Raw genomic sequence first — 14327 nt, 5'->3', positions numbered from 1 at the left:
AGGTCTCAACATGGCTAAGGGAAAGCAGACTTTATTTTACTCTCAAGATTCAATACACATGTGTAGTAACAAGACAAATTAGTAGCCAGGATGAAGACAAATCTTACACACCCAGAAGCAGAACCCTATCTACTGCCATCAGTACAGATTTGCTGAATAGATTTTATGCCTCTCACACAGTTTATACCAAGTTATCTAAACTGGATATGAGAGACATACATTCATGCATAGAACCCTGCAGATAATGAAATGCTAATCAAAATATTTTCTTATTTTCATTTGAAGAGTCTTGGTTAAGAGAATTTTGCTAGATTTGGAAAATAAAATGCAGGATGACCAGTTAAATTTGAATTTCAGATAAGCACATAGTTTTTTAGTTTACACATGTCTCCAACAGTGCATAGGACATAAATGAACTAAAAATTATTTATTATTTATCTGAAATTCAAATTTGAATGTATGTCTTCTATTTCATCTGTCAATTTTAGGCTAAGATCATAGTAACATGACTATGATTGGAGTCACATGAATGTAAAGGTGTGTTCAGTAAAGTTTTGGCCCAGGCACAAAATATGAAAAGGAGTACATACCAAAGCTGGGGGTTGACCAGGGGCAGAACTCACAAATGAAATGTACAAAAACTGGCTCTACATTTCTGGGCCATTTAGTGAGATCAAGAATATTAAAAGGGGTCACAGTGTTCAGGAGAATTAAAGAGATTTGTGGGGGATGTTTTGGTGGAAAAATCTGGGCTTGAGAACCCTCCACTACCCCAGGGGAAAGGAGAGGAGTTTGGTGCCCCTTAAGTCAATGCAAGTGAGGGCTTCACCAAGAACCCGGAGAAGGTCTAATTCTCTCCGTAGTTGGAGGATTCCATGGTCTCATAAAGTGGTCTATTTGGGGAAAATAAAGAGAGGACAGGGCTATGTTGGCAAAGGAGTTATCCTTCTACTAGTAAAAGCCAAGGAATGTTTGATTCCCATGGACCAGATGTGGGCCTGTGGGGAAAAAAGGTGATCTGGGACACAAAAGAATGTGGATGTAGCACCAAGATGGAAGATATCACCAGGGCTGAGGGCGGAAGGAAGACGTTACTCACCATGACTGCTGCTGCTGCTGCTAAGTCGCTTCAGTCGTGTCCGACTCTGTGCGACCCCATAGATGGCTGCCCACCACGCTCCCCCATCCCTGGGATTCTTCAGGCAAGAACACTGGAGTGGGTTGCCATTTCCTTCTCCAATGCATGAAAGTGAAAAGGAAGTCACTCAGTCGTGTCTGACTCTTAGCAACCCCATGGGCTCACTGCAGCCCACCAGGCTCCTCGGTCCGTGGGATTTTCCAGGCAAGAGTACTGGAGTGGGGTGCCATTGCCTTCTCCAACTCATCATGACAGCTGCCACTAAAAAGGATCACTCAGCAATCTTTAAGGTACCCACAGGAGGGCTGCCCTGGTGGTCCAGTGATTAAGAATCTGCCTTGCAGTGCAAGGGTCACTGGTTCAACCCCTGGTCTGAGAAGCTTCCATACGCCACGGGGCTACTAAGCCGTGCACCACAACTACCGAGCCTACACTCCAGAGCCTGTGCTATGCAACAAAAGAAGCCACCACGATGAGAAGCCCGAGCACACAACTAGAGAGTAGTCTGTACTCGCTACAGCCGGAGAAAACCTGTGCACAGCAACAGAGACACAGCACAGTCAAAATTAAAATAAGATCTAAAGGCTTCCCGGGGGGCACTAGTGGTAAAGAACCTGTCTGCTGATGCAGGTTAGACGTAAGAGATGTGGGTTTGATCCCTGAGTCAGGAAGATCGCCTGCAGAAGGGCACACCAACCCAGTCCAGTATTTTTGCCTGGAGAATCCCATGGACAGAGGAGCCTTGGCCGGCTGTAGTCCATGGGGTTGCACTGAGTCAGACATGACTGAAGCAACTTAGCACAGGAGACAAAGTACCCATGGACTTCTCTGGTGGCTCAGATCAGATCAGAGCAGTCACTTAGTCGTGTCCGACTCTTTGCGACCCCATGAATCACAGCACGCCAGGCCTCCCCGTCCATCACCAACTCCCGGAGTTCACTGAGACTCACGTCCATCGAGTCAGTGATGCCATCCAGCCATCTCATCCATAATCTGCCTGCAATGCAGGAGACCAGGGTTGCCATTCCTCGGCTGGGGAGATCCCCTGGAGAAGGGAATGGCTACCCACTCCAGTGTTCTTCCCTGGAGAATTCCATGGACAGAGGAGCCTGGCGGGCTACAGTCCTTGGGATTGCAAAGATTCAGACAGGACTGAGTGAATAACACACAAAGTACCCATAGGAGAAAGCATCAGCTACAAACACCTGCCAGGACCAGAGTGAGAAGCCAATTTATGAAGATATCAGTTAGTCCTCAGTCAGGAAAGAACTTCCCTTTCCTATTTCTTTTTCTTCCCTCCTCCCTCTTCAACGATGGCATGGTCTAAAACTACAGCTTGATGAGCCTGAATCCAGAAAAGTTATCATAAGCTTCTCTTTCTCCTCTCCAAATACCCCAGCCTACCATCTGCAGGTCTGAACATTTTACTCTGGATTAAAACAAAAAAAAATAATATTTTATACTGGATTATTTAAAATTTTTTGCCATAAGATTATGTCACATCTCTTAAAGTAACTGCATACTGCAAGACTGAGCACAAACATTTTGTGACGTGCTAAGTTTTACTATGATAGAGAAAAGCTTTCTCCAACTAAATAAACTGTAAATGAGCAATAGGAGACAAATAACTGTTTAGACTTTATCCAGTGGTTCACACATACTTATATGGCTATTGGGACCAAAATTAAAATGCCCTTCCTATGAAAGCCAGGTTGGCTGAAACAGCTTTGAGTTTAAATCCATGTGTGTCCATCTGTCCATCTTATTGATTCACCAAGAAAAACACTACCAGTTACCATACTGGCACTTCTGCCATGCTGCTCTTCTGTTTATGGCCAAATATAGAGCCGGTTTGAATTTTGGAAGCTAATAGACCATTTTGGAAAAGGAAATGGCAACCCTTTCCAGTATTCTTGCCTTGGAAATCCCATGGACAGAATATCTGAGCAAACTACAGCCCATGCGGTCACAAAAGAGACCGACAGCATTAGCTACTAAGCACCAACAACAATGTACCATTTGGTACATTTAAGAACATCAGTGAACATTCACTTTTACTCCTGATATTCAGCAACAGTGTGCAGAGACTGTACATAAGAATATTTCTAAATTGGAGATTTTTCAGAACTAAAAGGTTTTCCTTTGAATCAGTTTTCACTTTTCAAAGACTTCACTCAGGTTTTTTCCCCCATTTTGAGAACCCAACTCTCAAGGATTCCTAGATTCCTTTCTTTAAATAAACATCGCTAGGCAGATTAACCTCCAAAAAAAACTGAGAACAAGAAATACATATAAACATATCTGGAATCAATAACAAAACCTATTGCAATCATGTATAATACAAGAAAGTCTTGACAGCCAAAACTGAATGCTAGCCAAACATTGCACAATGCTGAAGGCAGCAGTCGAGTTTGAAAACAAAAATAGTAGATAGTGTCAGCACAGACAGAATGTACAAATTCCTGTAATATAATTATCTTCCTGGGAATGCAAGAAAAGAAGAGCCAAAGAAGTGACCTGATCTATTACATGTTATATGTTACATCTATTACTTCTTCTACAACTTACAAATGTCCAAAATGTATACAGGGAGAAATCCTGCTATATATATTTTTAACAATAAAAAGAATAATGTTACATTTGGGGAAAAAAGGACAAGAGGTACTTTGTCCTCAGAAGTAAAATTATATATACTATCTTGTGAATCCCTCTATAATGCACATTTATATATCTAAAAGTATTACTTATTTTGCTTTGTTCTAATTTTTTGTTTTATTGAGATACAATTGACATATAACATTATATTAGTTTTAAATAGTTTTAGATGTACGACATAATGATTTGATATATGTGCCTATTGCAAAATGAGTACCACAATAAGCTTACTTAACATCCATCAAACACAGAACTACAATTTTTTCTTTTGATGAAAATTTTTAATATCTACTGTCTTGGCAGTTTTCAGATACACAGTACAATACTGTGAACTCTGGATGCCACGGCTGTATATTACATCCCAGGACTTCTTTATTTTATAACTAGAAGCTTGTACCTTTTGGCCACCTTCACCCAATTTGGCCACCTCCTACCCCCTAACCCTGGTAACCACCAGTCTGTTCTCTAGATCTGTGAGGGGTTTTCCTCCTTTCTTCCCTGTGATTCCACATATAAGTAATATCATAGCAGCATTTGTCTTCCTTTGTCAGACTTATTTCACTTAGCATAATGCCCTCAAGTTCCATTCATGTAGTTGCAAATGCAGGATTATTTGCTTGTAGGTTTTAGGGCACTAACTATGAGATGATATTTATTGTGCTTTTAAACATTTCTGAATAGCTATGCACTGAGAGAAGCCAGTCCCTCAGAAGAAATTTTAAAAGAAGAATAATACTGTGTTAGTGGGTCACAAATTAGAAGCCCTGGCTACCAGCTCCTAACTTGAATCCTAGACTAAGTAACTACATACAAACGTGAGAGAACTTGAAACAACCTGGGGCACGTACACACACACCTCTCTGCTCCTTTCAAAACCGTTTATAGTGCAGAAGCATTCATGCCAATGACAAATTCCACCTCAGAGCCAGAGTTTAGAAGAGTGTCTGAGCTAAAACATATTTGGAATTTCCCCTCTCCCACCCCTGCCCTTTGCCAATACAGTGAGTTTCTTCAGGGGAATAAGCAAAATTAGATGCAGGCTTGCATGCTCAGTCCCTCAGTCATGTCCAATTCTTTGCACCTCCTTGAACGGGGGCCTGCCAGGCTCCTCTGACCATGGGATCCTCCAGGCAAGAATACAGGAGTGGGTTGTCATTTCCTTCTCCAGGGGATCTTCCCAACCCAGGGATCAAACCCACATCTGTGCCTCCTGCATTGGCAAGCAGATTCTTTTACCACTGAGCCACCTGGGAAGTCCCAAGATTGAATGCAATGTAACTGAAAATTCAAGTTAAATTTCCAGCTTTTTTATTCAGATTAATCACAGCAAGGTTTTTGAGCCAATTTACTGCAAATAAGCCAAGTTCTGGCAATAACCAGAGCATTTACTTTAGGTTTTCTTTTGAGCTTCACTTTGAAAGCTATTCCTCTAACAGCTACAACAGAACATTATATTACATTTTCCAAGTGCTGAGACTTTCCTTTGGGCTTGATGACAATGGGCTTATGGGGTTCAGGCTTGTTTATATACAATCCCTCTTTCTTTCTGATGGTTAAGTTTACACTATTGTTCAGTTCAGTCGCTCAGTCGTGTCCGACTCTTTGCAACCCCATGAATCACAGCACGCCAGGCCTCCCTGTCCATCACCAACTCCCGGAGTTCACTCAAACTCATGTCCATTGAGTTGGTGATGCCATCCAGCCATCTCATCCTCTTTCATCCCCTTTTCCTCCTGTCCCCAATCCCTCCCAATGTCAGGGTCTTTTTCAATGAGTCAACTCTTCGCATGAGGTGATTTTGGAGCCCCCAAAAATAAAGTCTGACACTGTTTCCACTGTTTCCCATCTATTTCCCATGAAGTGATGGGACCAGATGCCAGGATCTTCATATTCTGAATGTTGAGCTTTAAGCCAACTTTTTCACTCTCCTCTTTCACTTTCATCAAAAGGCTTCTGAGTTCCTCTTCACTTTCTGCCATAAGGGTAGTGTCATCTGCATATCTGAGGTGATTGATATTTCTCCCAGCAATCTTGATTCCAGCTTGTGCTTCTTCCAGCCCAGCGTTTCTCATGATGCACTCTGCATAGAAGTTAAATAAGCAGGGTGACAATATACAGCCTTGACGTACTCCTTTTCCTATTTGGAACCAGTCTGTTGTTCCAACTTATTCAATTTTTTAATTCAAAACATTCATGAACAGACTTAAATTCAGAGAAATAGAAATGAAAAGAGTGAAATCAAACAGTTATGGTCTTTTATCTTCTAAACCTTTGACAAAAATATATGCATTAAAAAAGTAATGTATACAGCTTTATGTACTAGCCTTCTAACTTAGAATTATTCCCTGAGCATTTTTCATGTTCTTACATTATCTTTTAAATATTTTAAGTGGTGTATAACATGTTAATGAGTGATGTACCATGGTGTATTTAATCTTTTCCTTATTGAATATTGTTTGTTACTAGTTTCTCACAATTATTACTGATGATCCCATGAACTTCTTTGAGTGAAAAGCTCTCTTTTATATTTAGGATTGTTTTATTATTGTAGACTCTCAGGAGTGGAATTACTGTTCAGAGGACATCAGGTTCTTAAGGCTCTTCATACATATTGATAAATTGCTGTCTAGAAAGGTCATATCAATTAACTCTGCCACCAGCAAGACTGGAGCATTCTTAATGAAGAGCATTCTACATTTCTTAAGGTTTTTATCCCAGGCTCACTTAGCCTCTTAGCTAATGTGATAGGTAAAAAGTTGAATATCATTATAGTTTTTAGTTCATTTCATAGAAATTCAATATATTTGCACATAAAGACTTAAAAATCTTACAAGGCCTTTTAAGGAGAAGGTCATCTTGCATACCCTTACCTGCCTCACAAACACCCAACAACCACTTCCTACTCTGCAGAAGCGGAACATGTTCTAGCCAGTGCTGTTGCCTTGTCTTTTGACTATGGGCCTGGAGCAACATGAACTGTCTCTGTGCCTATTGTGATTGCTGATCTGTCAAGAGAAGCAGTCTACCTTGGCATGATAATAAGAGGAAGGGGTATCCTTATGTTGGTGTGCACTAAAATGCCTCCCTGATAAGGTCAAGATGCTAAAAAAGCTTTTGTCTTGATTCTTGCTCTGCAACACGTTTCACTCAGTCGTCTATCCCTGGGCCACTCTGCCAGCCTTGTTTCAACAAGCCAGTAACTCACAAGAATAACAATCGAGTCAGTTGTTCTTACTTAGCTCTCTGCTCATGGAGCTGATGTTTTCCATCCTCAGCAATCCAGATGTACTCAGTTAGAGGATGAAGGACATGGAGCTGATGTTTTCCATCCTCAGCAGTCCAGATGTACTCAGTTAAAGGATGAAGGACGGCTGTCTTCCTCTCAGGAACACCTTGTAGGTACTGGTCCTCTCCACCACTTACCTTTGCTGTTCCACAGAGACATTTTCAAATAGCCGAGCATAAATCACAACAAGGACATGCCAGAGGCTGGTTGGGATAGGAATTCTGACTGCTATTATCCTGTGGTGTGACCTTACTGTCATTTTCTGGTGTGATTCTAAGCAAGGTCCCTAATCTCTCTGTGATTCAATTTTCTTGCCTGAAAAATAGGAATAATAGTACCTACCTCACAGGGCTATTATAATGATTAAATGAGCTGGCGTGTGTGTGTGTCACACTTAGAAAATGAGTGTCTCACACATAAAGTACCAAATACATGCAAGCTATAAGTATAATTTCACACTGCTTAATTCCTGTCACCTGAAACGAAAGTCTTGTTTCCTAGTTTGTAGTTTCTTGCTGTGGATGTTTCATTAGTGGGACTATGGAATACTTCCAAGCATGGCATAGAACCTGGTTACCTTGGTATTCTATTCATATTCTCACACCGGGTCTCCTCAGGGATTTAGGGTGGTGGCTTTCTATGCTCTGTCATATTCTTAAAGTATTCTCACTGAAATTTCAAATTATAAGACATATCCAGATGAAGTTTTATCAGAACTGTTACATTTATAAATTAATTTAAGGAGAATTGATACCCTCCAGTACTCTTGCCTGGAAAATCCCATGGACGGAGGAGCCTGGTAGGCTGCAGTCCATGGGGTCGCAAAGAGTCAGACACGACTGAGCGACTTCACTTTCACCTTTCACTTTCATGCATTGGAGAAGGAAATGGCAACCCACTCCAGTGTTCTTGCCTGGAGAGTCCCAGGGACAGGGGAGCCCGGTGGGCTGCCGTCTATAGGGTCTCACAGAGTCAGACACAACTGAAGTGACTTAGCAGCAGCAGCAGCAGCTTACTATATGTTGGCTCAGATGGTAAAGAAACTGCCTGCAATGTGGAGACCTGGGTTCAATCCCTGGGTTGGGAAGATTCCCCTGGAGGAGGGCATGTCAACCCACTCCCATATTCGTGCCTGGAGAATCCCCATGGACAGAGGAGCCTGGCAAGCTACGGTGTATGGGGTTGCAAAGAGTCAAACATGATTGAGTGACTAAGCACAGCACAGCTTACAATATAAGGCTGCCCTGATAATTCAGTGGGTAAGGAATCCACCTGCAATGCAGGAGACCCTGGTTCAATTCCTGGGTTGGGAAGATCTGCTGGAGAAAGGATAGCCTACCCACTCTAGTATTCTTGGGCTTCCGTTGTGCCTCAGCTAGTAGAGAATCCACCTACAATATGGTAGACTTGGGTTTGATCCCTGGGTTGGGAAGCTTACAATATATGTGCCCCCTTTTTTCATAATTTCTTGTATTAGAATTTTATCAGAGGAATCCCCTGGTGGTCCAACAGTTAAGACCCTACACTTCCAAGGCAGGGGACACAGATTCAAACCCTGGTTGGGGAAATAGGATCCCATATACCTCATGGCAGCACTGCCAAAACAATAAATTTTTTAAAGGATTTTAACAAATTATATTTTAAAACAAGCAGAACCACTATATATAAGGAATTTGTTGCCAGGATTGGGTCTTATGGAAATATGAGAGCTGGCTAAGTAATGTCTGTAAGGCTGCTGTCTTTTGTCTCATCTACAGCTTGAAGTCCAGAGGGTGGGTAGTTGGGAAGGGAAGATGAGAGTAGCATAGGGAAGATCAAAGAGAGGCTGAAACTCACAAGACGGAGCTGGAACCCATGAGGAAAAAAACATAACCCATGTCAGTGCTCACCCATCTGTGATCCTGATGCTGGGTGTCCTGCACAGAAAGTTGGTGACCTTCTTCATGAATGTCAGGAGAGGCAGAGTTGAAGAAGGAATTCAGAAAAGATGGGTTCTGTCCCACACCTAGGTTTGAGACAGCAGAACTAGGTGCAAACTACAAAATGGCTTCTGTTTAACTTCCATCTCCCTGACAGCCTATAACAATGTCTCCAACAGTCCAGTCTTAACTGGAAATACACAAGAAAGGGAATCCTGGGAAATGTAGGTCAGCTTAGGCAAGGTGACACATTACCAACACCCACATCTCTCAGTACAATTTATTTAATGGATTTTATATGTTTCACACTAGTAATTATTTATAACTGTTTTACCACTACCAATGGGATCTCTAAGCAGTATGTTTACTCTGTGGTTCTGAGCACTCTAAAGCCCTTTCCCACACTGCCTCTATCATATGTCAAAATATATCAAAGCTAGTTATCCAGCACTGCTTTCTTGGCTGAATTAGCTGAATATACATAGAATAAAACTCAAAAACATGCTTTAATGGTCCAGCTTGAAATTTATGAATAAAAATCCTACCTACTCCCTCATTGCTATCTGAAAAACTCAAGTCAATTCACTCTCCTATTCTCATTATTTTTATATTTGTTGTTCATGTACTAAGTTGTGTTTGACTCTTTGTGACCCCATGGACTGCAGCATGCCCTCCACTGTCTCCCTAAGTTTGCTCAAATTCATGTCCATTGAGTCAGTGATGCCATCCAGCCATCTCATCCTCTATTGTCCCCTTCTCCTTTTGCCTTCAGTCTTTCTCAGCATCAGGGTCTTTTCCAACGAATCCATTCTTTGCATCAGGTGGCCAGCGTATTAGAGCCAGCATCAGTCTTTCCAATGAACATTCAGAGTTGGTTTCCTTTAGGATTGATTGGTTTGATGTTCTTGCGGTTCAGGGGACTCTCAAGAGTCCCCCAGCACCACAATTCGAAAGCATCGGTTTTTTGGTGCTTAGCTTCTTTATGGTCCAAGTCTCACATCTGTACATGACTGCTGGAAAAACCATAGTTTTGACTATATGGACCTTTGTCAGCAAAGTGACGTATCTGCTTTTTAAAACAATATTTTTATATAGCTTCTAAACTCGTACACACCTCCACTCCTGTATTAGTGTTCTCAGACTGCAAAAACTAAAAAGCCACAGATTGGTGGTTTGAATAACAAATTTACTTTCCACAGTTCTAGAGGCTGGGAAGTCCAAGCTTAAGGTTCTGGCATTTCCATTTCTTGGTGAGGGCTTTCTTCCTGGCTTGCAGATGGTTACTTTCTTACTTTGGACTCAGTGGGGAGAGACTGTAAAACATGAAATGTTCAAAACAAAATTTCTTACTCTTCTTACTCCAACATGTCTTTCTCCCAATATTTCCTCAGTAAACAGCAATTATTCATCTAATTACACTGGCTAAAAACTGTGAAATCATTTTGCCTTTTTATTTTCACACACTAAAAAAAAAAAAAAAAAAGCAAATCTATCAGATATCAGACACAGACTGAGATATTAAGTACACACATCAGTAAATCTCATTGGTTCTTCTTTCAAAATACTTCTGAAATCTACCAACTTTATACTGCTGGTCCAAGTACTTTTCTTCCTGAGCAGTAGTAGAAAGCCTCCTAAATTTCCCCTCTGCTTCCAGTCTTGCAACTGTACAGTCTAGTCTTTACGTAGCTTTAGAATGAGCCTTTTTAAAATGTTAGATTAAAATGTTAGAATGGCATTGAAACATGTGAAATGTCATGTATGAAACGAAAAAAAAAAATAAATAAAATGTTAGATTATACCAGAAAGTGAAAGTGTTAGTCACTCAGTCATGTCCGACTCTGTGTGACCCCATGAACTGTAGCCTGCCAGGCTCCTCTGTCCATGGAATTCTCTAGGCAAGAACACTGGAATGAGTAGCCATTCCCTTCTCCAAGGGATCTTCCTGACCCAGGGATCAAACCCACAATTCCCACATTGCAAGCAGATTCTTACCATCTGTGCCACCAGGGAAGCCCAGATTATACCAGAGCTATGCTTAAATCTCCTAATTGTTTCCCATCTCTAACAGAATAACCCAAAATCCAAACATCTAAGATCCCACTTTGGCCCATAGCTTACCAAATGTCTTAATTCCCATTCTCCTCCAGTCACACTGAACTCTTTGCTATACTTTGAACACATCCAGCCTGCTCCAAGTACAAGACTTTTGCATCTACTGTTCTCACTTCTCAGAATTCTTTTTATCCTAAGATATCTTATGGCTAAATTATTATTTATATCAGGTCTCTTTTTGAATGCCATCTCAAGGCCTCTTTCAATACCTTCAGTAAAATAGCACCCCTGCCACCTTTTATCCCCTTACTTTGCTTTACTGTTTCTTCATATAGTTAATCAATATAATATAGTTAATATAATTAATGTGTTAATCCTGACATAGCATTAACTGCCCAGATATGAAACTTGTCTCCATTACTCACTGTTATGACCCTGGGCAGCTTCTTTACCTTTCTATGATATATTTTCTACGTTTGTAAGATGGGAATAATAATAGAACCTACCTCATAAGGGTGTTAAATTTAAACAAGATTGTGTGTGTGTGTGACAGACAGAAAGAAAAACACTGAGAAAAAGAAATGAGTGTCTGACACATGAGCACTACATATGCACTGCTACTAGAATAAATATTATTTGCCTCATTATGAATGTAAGCTCAGTGAGAGCAAGATTTTTGTCTCTCTTGTTCCACCTTGTATCTCTACCATTGAGAATAGTAACTTCACAAAATTTTGACTGAATTAAAGAAAAAAATGGTCACAGCATTTATGTGTATCATTCATCTACTTAAATTAGTGCACCTGAATTTTAATAGTTTTTAGCTGAGTCTTTTGACTTTTAGGTAGCCAAACATATCAACAACAAAAGAATATTTTCTTACTTTTCCCATATTTAATTTCATGTTTTGTAGCCTTTTAAATTGGCCCAAACTTTTAAAACAGTCATCACCCTTGCTGTTTCCCATTCCAGTTTTAGAAAGAACACAGAATTGTGGCTACTTCATTAAAAGAAATGTTTTTTCATAGAATTGGTTTTGAAGCTTATTGAATTTCCTTCTAATTAACAGTGGTAAAGGCATGCGTGTGTGTGCTCAGTCATGTCCAACTTTTTGCAACCCCTTGGACTATAGCCCACCAGCTCTTCTGTCCATGAGATTTTTCCAGGCCACAATACTGGAATGGGTTGCCATTTCCTCCCCCTTCAGTTCAGTTCAGTTCAGTCACTCAGTCATGCCCGACTCTTTGCAACCCCATGAATCACAGCCTGCCAGGCCTCCCTGTCCATCACCAACTCCCAGAGTTCACCCAAATTCATGTGCATCGATTCAGTGATGCCATCCAGCCATCTCATCCTCTGTCGTCCCCTTCTCCTCCTGCCCCTAATCCCTCCCAACATCAGGGTCTTTTCCAATGAGTCAACTCTTCACATCAGGTGGCCAAAGTTTTGGAGTTTCAGCCTCAGCATTAGTCCTTTCAATGAACACCCAGAACTGATATCCTTTAGGATGGACTGGTTGGATCTCCTTGCAGTCCAAGGGACTCTCAAGAGTCTTCTCCAACACCACAGTTCAAAAGCATCAATTCTTCAGTGCTCAGCTTTCTTCACAGTCCAAATCTCACATCCATACATGACTACTGGAAAAACCACAGCCTTGACTAGACGGACCTTTGTTGGCAAAGTACTGTCTCTGCTTTTTAATATGCTATCTAGGTTGGTCATAACTTTCCTTCCAAGGAGTAAGTGTCTTTTAATTTCATGGCTGCAGTCACCATCTGCAGTGATTTTGGAGCCCAGAAAAATAAAGTCTGACACTGTTTCCACTGTTTCCTCATCTATTTCCCATGAAGTGATGGGACCCGATGCCAGGATCTTCATTTTCTGAATGTTGAGCTTTAAGCCAACTTTTTCACTCTCCACTTTCACTTTCATCAAGAGGCTTTTGAGTTCCTCTTCACTTTCTGCCATAAGGGTGGTGTCATCTGCATATCTGAGGTTATCGATATTTCTCCCAGCAATCTTGATGCCAGCTTGTGCTTCTTCCAGCCCAGCGTTTCTCATGATGTACTCTGCATAGAAGTTAAATAATCAGGGTGACAATATACAGCCTTGACATACTCCTTTTCCTATTTGGAACCAGTCTGATGTTCCATGTCCATTTCTAACTGTTGCTTCCTGACCTGCATACAGATTTCTCAAGAGGCAGGTCCCGGGATCGAATCCGTGTCTCTTATGTCTTCTTAATTTGCAGGCAGATTCTTTACCACTGGTGCCCCCAGGGAAGCTCCATACTGTGAGAACTTCTATTTCAGTACCTGGATTAATGGCCATCATTTAGTACATTTTATGTACATACTTGTTAAACAAATAAATGTAAAGATTCAAGAGTGATGTTTTAAAGATGAAGGGAAATGAAAAGAGACACCTAACATCTATTTAACATGCAATATATGTTAGAATCACTTTAGTTATATTGCTTTTTATTCAGCTCTTACAGTAACCTCTGAGAAAGGATTAAAATAACTAAAATCAGGGAGATTTAGTGACTGGCCCAAAGTCAGTGGGCTGGTAAGTTGGAACGGAGAGGTGAGCTCATGTATATATGATCTCAAAGACCATATACTTAAGACTGCAGTAGCTGACCACCACACGAAAGCCTTACCACTTTACTAGGCCCAGTGAGAAAAAATATCTTCCATTTTTTCTAACTGATGGCTATTAATCCAGGCTCTGAAATAGAAGTTCTCACAATCTGCTATGAGAGACCTTTGAAAACCTAATTACAGTATAGTATAAAATGTGCCTGAGAGTAGATGGTCAGTTAATTCTTAGTGAATAAATGAACAAATGGTTAAGTGAAAAGCTTAACCTACAGTGTGTATCTCTTTCTAGAGACTTCAACTTCAAGTTACCAGTTATATCAGCAAAGACTAAAAATTCCAGTTCATGTATATATTCACACAACATGCCTCATGCCTGTCTGTGGCTAGAATAGAGAGGAAGATCTGGGAGACAGAAAGTGGAGCATGTAGACTCTTGAAGAGTAGAATGACATCATGGCTTGTGTGCCTCAAAAAAGAAAGTTTCAATGTAGAGAAATCTTCAGCGATTTGTTTTTATAAACATCCGGTTCTGCGCTGGCAGTATATTCGAAGAGTTCCATGAGAAAGCAGCATCAGCACAAAATAAAATATCTCCTAAGACTTCTGAATATCCTTTGACTGTTTCCTTTTCCGAGTTTCCAAGAAGAACTTAATTGTGAGATAAGGCAAAA

The 14327-nt window shown here is 40.8% G+C and overlaps 1 long non-coding RNA gene across 1 annotated transcript in view; it reads right to left on the bottom strand.

Moving 5' to 3' along the window:
* LOC147359199 (uncharacterized) overlaps window positions 1-12664 on the bottom strand; it is a 214661-nt gene extending 201997 nt beyond the window's left edge. The window contains exon 1 of the long non-coding RNA XR_015140618.1: window positions 8969-12664. This is a non-coding gene — a long non-coding RNA (uncharacterized LOC147359199). The remainder of the gene's footprint in view (window positions 1-8968) is intronic.
* Between the last annotated feature and the right edge of the window lie 1663 nt (window positions 12665-14327).

Source organism: Bos grunniens, chromosome 14, assembly GCF_055505025.1.
Source record: "Bos grunniens cultivar Pamir isolate PY7600 chromosome 14, Bosgru_T2T1.0, whole genome shotgun sequence".
In the NCBI taxonomy this organism is placed as follows: Eukaryota; Metazoa; Chordata; class Mammalia; order Artiodactyla; family Bovidae; genus Bos; species Bos grunniens.
This window is presented reverse-complemented; position numbering and strand designations above follow the sequence as displayed.